Genomic DNA, 10,510 nt, shown 5'->3' on the forward strand with positions numbered 1-10,510 from the left:
ATGTCCAGTGGGAGGAATGAGTGAAGGATCAAGGGCTTTCCTATTGATCTTCCTCTCATTGATCTTCTCCTCTCCTCTTCTCTCCATCCACCTGTCAAACTTCCACAGATAGAGATGAAGTTTGCAGCAGAAAGGGGGGAGCGAGAGGAAGAGAGAGAGTGAGACAGATTCAGCAGACTAACATGGATGTTATCCAAGTCCCAGAGTCTAGAGGGAGAGATCAGCTCCTCGGTGCAGGGAGAGACAGCACAACATCAGACTCGGTGGCGAGACGATACCCCCCCAATACCTCAGGAAATAAGAGGAGATAAAGCGAGAGGGGAGGAGGAGAGGAGAGGACAGGGAAGGTCAGAAGGAGAGGAGAAGAGAGGAAGTGAGGAGTAAGATGAGCTCATCATTCAATAGTTGTGACGATATTTTACCACAAATGTGATTATCATGGTAGCACATGAAGAAAAGAGTCAAGAGATCATCAAAGTCATCTGGATTCATCCTCTGGGAACCATACATGTCTGCTTTTCTCTCTTTTTTTTTTTTTTTTAGAGATTTTTGGAAATATTTCATTATAAATGACATCTTTGACCTGCGAGTGGAGCTACAGGAAAAGTTAGGCTCACCAAGGTCATCAAGAATCATCTTCTGGGGGCGTTGGTTTGGCTCGACGGTTGAATCGCGCGCCACATGCGCAGAGACTACCGTCCTCGGTGCGGCAGCCCCGGGTTCGTCTCCCGCCCTCGGCCCTTTGCTGCATGTCATCCCCAATCTCTCAGTGTCCATGGTCCTCTCTCAAGGCCCAAAAAAATTCCCTTTTCCCAATCCCTCCTCGGCCCTATCCCTAGTTCTGGATTTACCATGACTGGGAAGTTGCTCTTCAATAGAGAGCTACAGGGGGTAGTTGTTGAAATTTCTACCTAGGAAATGGGCACTCAGATAACAGTACTGTTATACTTCTTATAGTAGTTTACACCAAGTTCTTTTGACATTGTGGCATTGTGAACAGCAATTATTTATACTGAAATGCTTGTTATAAGGATCCAAATAAACTTACTTTGCATCTACATCAAACTGAAGCTTTCCAAATGATTTAAAAAACATTCGCGTCATCATTCAGGAAGACATGACATTCTGCCCTCACACCGGCAGCCATGTCTCATGTTCTACTGTCTCTGTGCACAAAGCATTCTGGGAATTTAATTTAAGTTCTCTATTTGGAGCCTGCATCTGAATACATATATAAAAAAAGATCATTCAGGGGTGCCGGTTTAGCTCAGCGGTTAAATCATGCATCCCATATATACGGAAGCTACAGTCCTCGATGTGGCTGCACCGGTTCAACTCCCTCCCTCTGCCCTTTGCCGTGTGTCATCCCCACTCTCTCTTCCCCTGTTTCCGGCACTATCCACTGTCGCCTCTCTGTCAATAAAAGCATAAAAAGGCCCCCAATTTTTTTTTTTAGATCATTCAGATAGCTACATGACCTTTACCCTCTTGTGCCCGAAAGAAATGGAACCTACCCAATGGAACGTCATGCAAAACAGAAGGGTAGGGCCAAGGGGTGATTAGGATTTGCTGCTAATCGGACTAAAAATGTATTACTTGCAAATGTATTTCTATCTTTCCTTAAAAAACAAAAACAAAAGTTAAGAATATGGTAATTTTGTTACTGTAATTAGCATGCTAAACATTAAGAGACTGGAAAAAACTTGCTTTTTGACTTGCAATTCAAGTTCTAAAGATTCAAGACTTAACTTGGGATTGATCCAAATAAAGAAAAACTCTGGGAAATGTTGTAATCATTAAAAGCTGAACTGAGATTTATTTAAAAAAAACAGGTATTAAAAAAGGTCTTTATCAAAAGAAACAAGAGACGTAATCTTTCCCTCCGCTGTGGCTCAGTTAAAACAGTCTTTCATTGTGTGTGTGTGTTTGTGTGTGTGTGTGTGTATTATGACAGGGCTTTTTTTTTACAGATCGACCAACCTGTTTGGAAACCATGATGTCACACACCCTAGAGGGTTAATATGAGCCCTCATTGTGCAGTCTCATTATCCATCACATAGACACACACACTCAAAATAACTCACAGAAAACACACAGTCACTCACATATAAGGATACTCAGCGGGGCAGGAAGAAAACCCATACCCCTGTGCTAAAACACTCCCTTTATAACATACATGTATTCACATACGCAGATGCACAAAAGGTGTCCTCTTACTCTGGAGATGAGGAACGCCATATCCTTTCAATTTCAATGGGCCATTTTGCCATCAGGGCTGAGTTATCACTGGAAAGATCCATAGTAACAAAAGAGCCGTGCCTGCTGCAGCCCCGCATAAAGACGCCGGAGCGAGGTGAACAGGGACGAGGAGCAACACCTTTGCATAGAGAAAATGGGAGAGAGACTCTGGAGATCGTCCAGCCGTGAGAGATTTTAGAGGCAACCTCATTCAAACCCGTACACAGCGTCATGTATAATGCATGGGCTTAAGAGTTGACAGTTGTGTGCAATCAATAGGATTATCTTCCTATATGGAAGCACAACAGCACGAAAACAGAGCATCGTTGTTTTCAGATGCAGGGTTCTGGGTTGAACTTTTTCATTAAGTGTGCGTTGATTTAATAGCAGACAAGTCCTGGACTTGTATTCAAACACTAATGACTTGTGACCAAACTTGTGCCACTTCACTCTCTACCAAAAACACCAATTCTCTTTAATTTAACTCAGCCCCTAAACTTGTTCTTTCTTTATCTTTATTTTTACACTTTATTGTTTTTCAGCAGTCTGTTTGCTGTTGCCATCTTATGGTTTTCCCCTCGGGTTGTGATGTTTTATAAGTCCCTTGGGGTTTTGTTTTCATCTCACCCACAGAGCTTATACTTCTTTTGTTCTCTATTTTAAGTTTGTTGTGATTTAGATCAGAAAATAAACCTAGCCCCGCCCACTGACTGTTTTTGGGACATTAATCAAAATGCGCTATAGTGCATCAATTACATTTTCTGTGATATCTGTAAAGCACTTTTACAGCTTTATTTGGACTGATGATACAAAATTTGTTGTAATTAATGTCATTTAGAAATCTTTGCAGTATGGGGTGCTGGTTTAGTCCTCATTGCACTGATCGCAGATTCGACTCCCGGTCTGCCGATCATTTGATGCATGTCATCCCCTACTCTCTACTCCCAACATTTCCTGCCTATCTTCAGCTGTCCTATGAATAAAGGCAAAAGCCACAAAAATAATCTTAAAAAAAAAAAAAGCTAGAAGATCATTGAGGTTGTCCATCCATATCCATCCTATCCCAGCTGTCATTGGGAAAGAGGTGGGGTACACCCTGAACTGATCGCCAGTCAATCACAGGGCCGACACATAGAGACAGACAACCTTTCAAGCTCACATTCACACCTACGGGCAATTTAGCCCATAGGTGCCCGTCACCAATGAACCTAACCAGCATGTCTTTGGACTGTGGGAGTAAGCCGGAGCACCTGGAGGGATCCCACGCATGCACAGGGAGAACATGCAAACTCCACGCAGAAAGGCCCCCTACGTCTGAACTGGGAGTCATACATGGAACCTTCTTGCTGTGAGTTGACAGCGCTCACCACTGCACTTCCCTCGTTGAGGTTGTTCTCGGGCAAAAGCTTAACTTTAGCGTGCTAACAAGCTTACAATGACAAATGTAAAATGCATGTTTAGATGTATAATATTTACCATCATTTTAGTTTAGTGTGTTAGCATTTTCTTCTTATAAGCACTGAACACAAAGTACAAACAAGGCAGATAACTATGCATATTTTGAGTGACAATTATTTTAAGGTGATGACGGTGCTGAATTTTAATTTATATCAAATCATTTGAAAGAAGAACATGAAAGTCTAAAAATAAAACCATCTAAATCAAGTTCATTGGGTGATACAGGAAATATAAGGGATTCAGCAAAGTCAGCAGGATTGATCCTCTGGGAATAACGAATGTCTGAACACATTTTCAGGTCAATCCATCCAACTGACTTATTTCAGTTTTGACCAAAGCGGGGAACATTGCCATGTTGAAAGCCATGCAGCTAGCGTGGCTAAACATGCACTAGCTGCATGGCTTAGTTAGTTAGACCTCTAAATAATGGGAGTCGCAGGGCAACTCACGAGACGATGCGTGATACGATACGCGGCCCACGATAACGATAATATCACAACACTGATACATCACGACTTCTGATTAACTTCTTCTTCAGCCAATTCATTTCATTGATCCTCATTCATGTAATATGCGCCACCGTGAGGAGTCATGCAGTAGTGAAACGGTGAGTCAAAATTGAGGGGAAATCTGTTTAGAGCGCCGTATATTTGGAAATTCAAACATCAACATTTGGTACCCGCCTATCCACATTTGTATTGCACGAGTCAGGACAATGATATATTGCTGTATCGATATTTTGCCCGACCCATATTTTCAACACTGTTTAACAATATTAGATTATATCTATATTTTCTAAATATAGAAAGAAATATTTAAATGCATGTTGCTGTTTTCTAACAATATATTGAGTAGAAAGCTGTGAGTCATTTAAAACACGTTGCTATATTTGGCATTAATATTTTTTCAACCGTGGCATCTTGACAACAATTTAAAGTAAAGGTTTATGAGTTTAAGTTAATTGTTTTTGCACATATAAAGTTTGTAATGACGGACCAAACAAAGGCTGAACATCAGATTTAGTCCAAAGAACACGTGTACATTTTGAATCATGTGTTTACAGTTAGTCTTTCAGGATGTTCATCACATCTGTCCAGTGTTTGGAATTGACACCTACACAGTCTTACTAACAACGTCTTGGGACTTTTTCTTTGTTCCTCCTTTTTACTGGAGGGGATTCGTTTTAATTGTTGTACATTTTCACATATTAACAGATGTCCTGTCCGTGGACATCTATAAAGCTGCATGGAGGGACGAAAGAGAGGAACTGAGAGCATTATTTAGACAACAAGACAAACAGAGAGTGTTTAGTGTCTGTGTTGTCTCTGGGGACCTTGAATATCTCTCTCCCTCCCATCTCTTACACACACCATCCCCTTGCTGCTCTATATAATACTGAGCCTGTGTAATATGTGTCGCAGCCTTTTCCTTATTTCATCTTTTACTTTCTAAATTGTTGATTCTGTGTTTCAGAGCCCTTTGGGGAACTTGTTGCATTCAGGGGCCAAAGACGGACGATGTGTGGGCGTTCGGCAGGGAGAGACGTGACTGAAGGCCGTAGTCTAGCCACCTTATGAGACACGAACCCCCTCCTCTTTCTTTAAGAGTGACTCAGCGCAGTAGTGCGGAGGCAGGGGGTCGAAAATCCCCTGCCCTCCGCCTCCACTCAAAACATGTGGGAATGGGAAAACGTTATCCTATATTTAACCTCCAGGTGTCTGTCTGGTTTTTGTTTGTATGTATGTGTGTGTGTCAGTAACTGAGTCATCAGCAGCTGGGTGTAGTAGACGGTTTCTCTATCTTACAGGGGGAAATGATGTCGCCCGTGTTCTTCAGGGTTGGTTGGGGGCTTTTAGTAATGTAGGAAAAGCTGTGTCTGCCCCTTAATGCCCCCCCCAGACTCACCTCCCTCTGATGAGAACTTTCCCCATTAAATCTGTCTGAGGTTTGCGTGTGTGTATGTTAGATTTGTGTCAAGAGAAAAGAGGAAACATACCTTGTAAATCTTACTTCTTCCTCCGCTGTCAGCTCCAAATAATGCAAAGTTTACAGCGATAAAAAGACGGCTCCTCTCCCTGGGAAGAGTAAAACCTTCATTTAAAGTTATAAAATACGCAATTTCTTACACAGAGAGATCATAAGTCCGTTTTGTGGCAGTGAGAAAAGACAGTATTCCTATAAGTTAAAAAGACAGTGATTGATGTACATCTATATAAATCTTTCCTGGCAGCAAGATGTTCCTATTTGAACAGAAAGCTACGATGCTGAGTCAAATCACTTAGTGCAGTGTATTATAGCCTATGATCATCATAAGGGCAACTTTATACTGTTATTCAGCCGAGCTCAGCACAAACCTCTCAACTCATCAGATTTATTAAGAGCACTGAGACCGAAAAGGTCTTAACCCCGATCTCCTCTGGTACGGATTTCTCAGCTTTTAGAGCCAGTTTTCTCCTCAAAGGAAGTCAGGATTCCGATTCTTCTCGGAGCCAAAAACGACACAACGCTGGGCGAACCAGCCACATAAAGGTTAGAGGTGCACTCTTTCTTTTCAAACATATTTGCTATATAAGTGACCACATCCAGGTGCAGTCGAGTTCTGAGGAAAAGCACGTTTATACAGCGCAGGTTTTGAAACGAAGGCCCCGTCTCACTCAACCACATGTTGTCCAGTGACACAAACAAGAGAAAGCATGTTTGAAACTTTGAAACGCCCACGCAAACTAACGAGAACATAAATAAAGTTGCCCCAAACTCTCCACTCAGACACACACACACACACACACACATGCACAGTCTCGTACGCTTAAAGACCTCTGAGCCAGCAGCGCGATAAGATTAGAGGAAGTACGTGGGTGTGAAATAGCTGTGGTGTGGGACTTTCTTGATTCACACAATCTACACTGACTGCAGGCCCTGCTTTTTATTAGAGTCCAAGCTGATGGGAATACCCACACACCCGTATCCTGCAACTGTGGCTGAGAATTGAGAAGATACAGTATGCACACACATATTCAACCAGCCAGAACTAATGCATTCCTCCTCTATGGTCATCAGACAATAATAACTCCATACATGCTTTCCCAGCAAGAGATTCTTTATGTAATGTGCGGACACTTCTGTGATGCTATACGCTTAATTACATATCACAATAGTATATCGCAACATGCAAAGGCCCGATTGTGTCCTTAAACACAGTCAGTAAAGAAGCAGAGGCTGGAGCTGGTCCCGGGACAGTAACCCCCAGGTTGTGACTTCTGCTCTCTCGACCCATCAGTCACTCCATTAACAAAGCCCGAAACCCCGACAAAGCTTTCTTTGTTTCATAATTAATGCCAAAATGATAACCGTGACATTGACGGTTGGGCGGTCCGTACATCAACCTCCCTGACACATGAAAATGAACGCTGCCATTCATCATCTAACAGCTAATGGACCCCATAAGGCTGAATTATTAAGCACAACACAAGAGACCTTTTGTGCCAGATTAATGGAGGCGTAGAGCACAGCACATTTATTACAGTGATATAGTGCAGTTGGTGTGTTATTAGGTTGTTAGCCATACAGACGGCTGCAACTTCAAACCATTGTGTCAGTTAATGCATCAGGGGGAAAGATGCCTTTGTGTTGCTGGTGTTAACAGATTAACAGACAGCACATCCTATTTCTACTTTGTCACTAAGCATCTAGGGTTCGGCCTAAGTGTCGTGACATCTGCCACAGCAAGGGAACTCCACTTTCTGTAAATATAAGGGATAGACCGATTATCAGCGCCGATATTCGGCATTTTGACGGCATCTGCCTTTTTAAAAATTTTTTTTTTAAATCCGACGGCCGATAAGAGATCAATTTAAAACTGGGTTATTTTGGCTCTGATGCATATGCTTAAAGGCATTTAAACAAAGTTAAGTGTTGGAGTTTGTATTATTCAAAATTTTGACGCCAATATTTTCACTTTTACTGCAAATTATCGGCTTCAAATATCTGTTATCGGCCTCCTTGACTACTAATAATCGGTATCAGTATCGGCCCTGAAAAAAACATATCAGTCTATCTCTAGTAAATATACGGCGCAATACGAGACAAATAAGAACACTTATCCATTTTTGTTTCCTGTGGGACGAAGCGGGTCTCCAATTAGTTGGACGCGTTTGCTGAAAGCTGCTCCTAGATGCACGGAGAACAAGAAAGAGGGAGGGAGATAGAGATAGAAAAGAGGAGTTTATTTTATCCATCTTATACTCACATAAAAGGACAGCACTTTGTGGTGGATTTCAGGGAAGGAGGGGGGGAAGGAGGCAGGATGTGGTGGGTTAGAAAGAGACCTGAGGAGGAGAAAGAGCCGGAGACAAACAAGAGCGGAGAAGAAGGAAATTATTATTAAAAACTTGAATAATTGTGATCATTGGAAAACAACTTTAAAAAAGGATACATTCATCAGGAGGAAATGGTTCTTATTATCTTATTTATCACCTTTTATTAAGGCTGGTTTAGCTACTTCTCTACTGCGGAGACAGAAGTGTTTTCCTACTTTCCAGACACTATAGAGAGAGAAGGCTGCGATTAAAAATAGCACTTGTTCCCTATATATGTCAATAAAAGCCTGCAGAGTAGCAGAATAGCAGAAGTGCTGGGAAAGCCCTCGAAACAAAGGAACCGAAAAGGGTTCCTTTCAGAGATACTGAGCTATCGATTGTGTATTTGTTTATTTGGTTAGAAGGCAGCCGTGGGATCAAGTTTCCCTAATCGGGGCAGATTGCAAGAAAGAAATACGATGCTGCATAAATTAGGTTGCATGATGTTACCCTTCTGCTGAATTTCACGTCATAATGCCTCGGTAATTAGATTCAGTGTATTGTGCATTAGGCCGTGTTTGGGGAAAAAGGAATACAGACTGGCAAGATGATCTTAAAGGGGGGGATTCCTGCTTTTTAAAAAGGATTCTCCACTTTTTGTGACACCATAAAGGCCTGACGAAAGACTTTATTTTAAATAGAGTAAGGTAATAGTCTTCTTTGTTCTGTCTTTACATCATAAATCCTATTTTGTGAGGAAGAAAGGCAAAGAAATCCAAGAAGGACTTTGACAGTGACCTTCTGCACAAGCTTTGTAAAATGAATCATCACAGTCACTTCACTGCAATAATCAGTTACAATTCAGCTCTTGTGAAGCAGCTGACCGAGCCGCCTGTCCTGCATGTTATCCACAGGGGAGTAAATTAACACGTTTGGCCAGATGAGACGAGATGTAGTTTAAACTGGAGATTTAGTTTTATGGTTATGTTCTCCAATGCAGCAGGCACATGGTTCTCTTGGGTGATGCTGGACTAATGTGAATCCAGACACTCATCTAATGGGGGGCCATTACTGCCCACATTGCAAGAACTATTCATTTTTTATGAGAGGGGTAGATCTATCGGAGCCTTTTATCTGGGGGCATTCACCCTTACTGGTTACATCTGGCACTGAGTCCATGCAGGAATCAGTGAGGATGGTTCAGTCTTAAGGGGGCAACGGGTCATGAAGTGAGGTGTAGATGTGGGGAGAACCTGTTGTGGTGTGTTTATTTTATCATCTACAATTCATTTTTCCAAATTAAACAACCAACCACTGCATAAAATAATTTAAATCAGTTCCGCCTCAACAAACTACACCAGTAACATGCTGCTAACATGAACGCATCATGCATCAGAGACACTCCCAGAGACTATTTTCCTACGCTACAGTACCTTAAGTGCATTTTTCTAATAACAAGCCCACTCAGCCTTCATAAATTTGACTTAAGGAACATTCGCAATGCAGCATGTTTGCATGTTATTAAATATTTATTGGTGGACATGGAACTAGCAGAATATTTCTTTCCTGAAAAAGTGATCACCCCAGCAATTTTCAGAGATTAGTAGCACGAACGTGTCTCGGTTTTTCACATGGAAACAGTTCATTCTTAGAAGAAAATCTGGGGCACTTTTTCTGCAACATTTGGACTCAATTTGATGGCAACTGTGTTCATAAACTTAATGTTTTTCTTTCCTTGTTTCACTCCTGTGTGTAGCTATTCTTAACAGGTTATAATATACACTACATGTGGATATGTTCTGATATGTGCTCTTCTGGATGTGATGAACTGTTAGAAGTTACTTGTATCCCCCTAACCCCAGGGTGTCTATGATTAAGGGTGTGAATATGTCAATATAAATGTTTTCTTTTATATTTTGGATTGGTAACCAATCTCTCTAGTGGCTCTACCACTGCAGAATTAGGTCTAGTTTAGTTTTACAGTCTACCCAAGCACAGTGTATTTCTCACTCTCCCATCTGTTGTTGGCACCCCTCCTACGTGTACAGGATTCCCTACTAGATCTTACCAAACAGCGTACATCATGACTCTGCAGCAGGCGCTGCATTGATCTGAGAGAGGGTTGTTGATATGTAATAGTTGGCTCTGGATGGTTCAGGTAAGGCTGACTGACAAGTGATGGGGACCATATCTGTGGGTTGTTCTGGTAATGCTCGGAAACTGATAGGAAAAAAATGCCTCCACGTATTAATGATGTAAGATTATTCATGATTGTCATCACTGTTGCTCCACTCATTTCACCCCCTCTACAGCAGACAGGTCTTCCTCACCGGGGGGGCACCTGCTGTCCCGCTCTGCGCTGCAGTGGCTGTGCGCGCGGATGAGAGCACATGATTATTGAACAGCTGGAAGAGGAAGCAGACCTGTAACACCTGAACGGACTTTCAACATTACAGCATCGCGCGCACGGGAGAGACGCAACGCACAACGCATCACTTTCCATCCCGGGAGATCCAGAG

The sequence above is a fragment of the Semicossyphus pulcher genome, unplaced genomic scaffold (assembly GCF_022749685.1).
Source record: "Semicossyphus pulcher isolate SPU_LCO1_2020_fin unplaced genomic scaffold, fSemPul1.0.p SCAF_19, whole genome shotgun sequence".
Taxonomy (NCBI): Eukaryota; Metazoa; Chordata; class Actinopteri; order Labriformes; family Labridae; genus Semicossyphus; species Semicossyphus pulcher.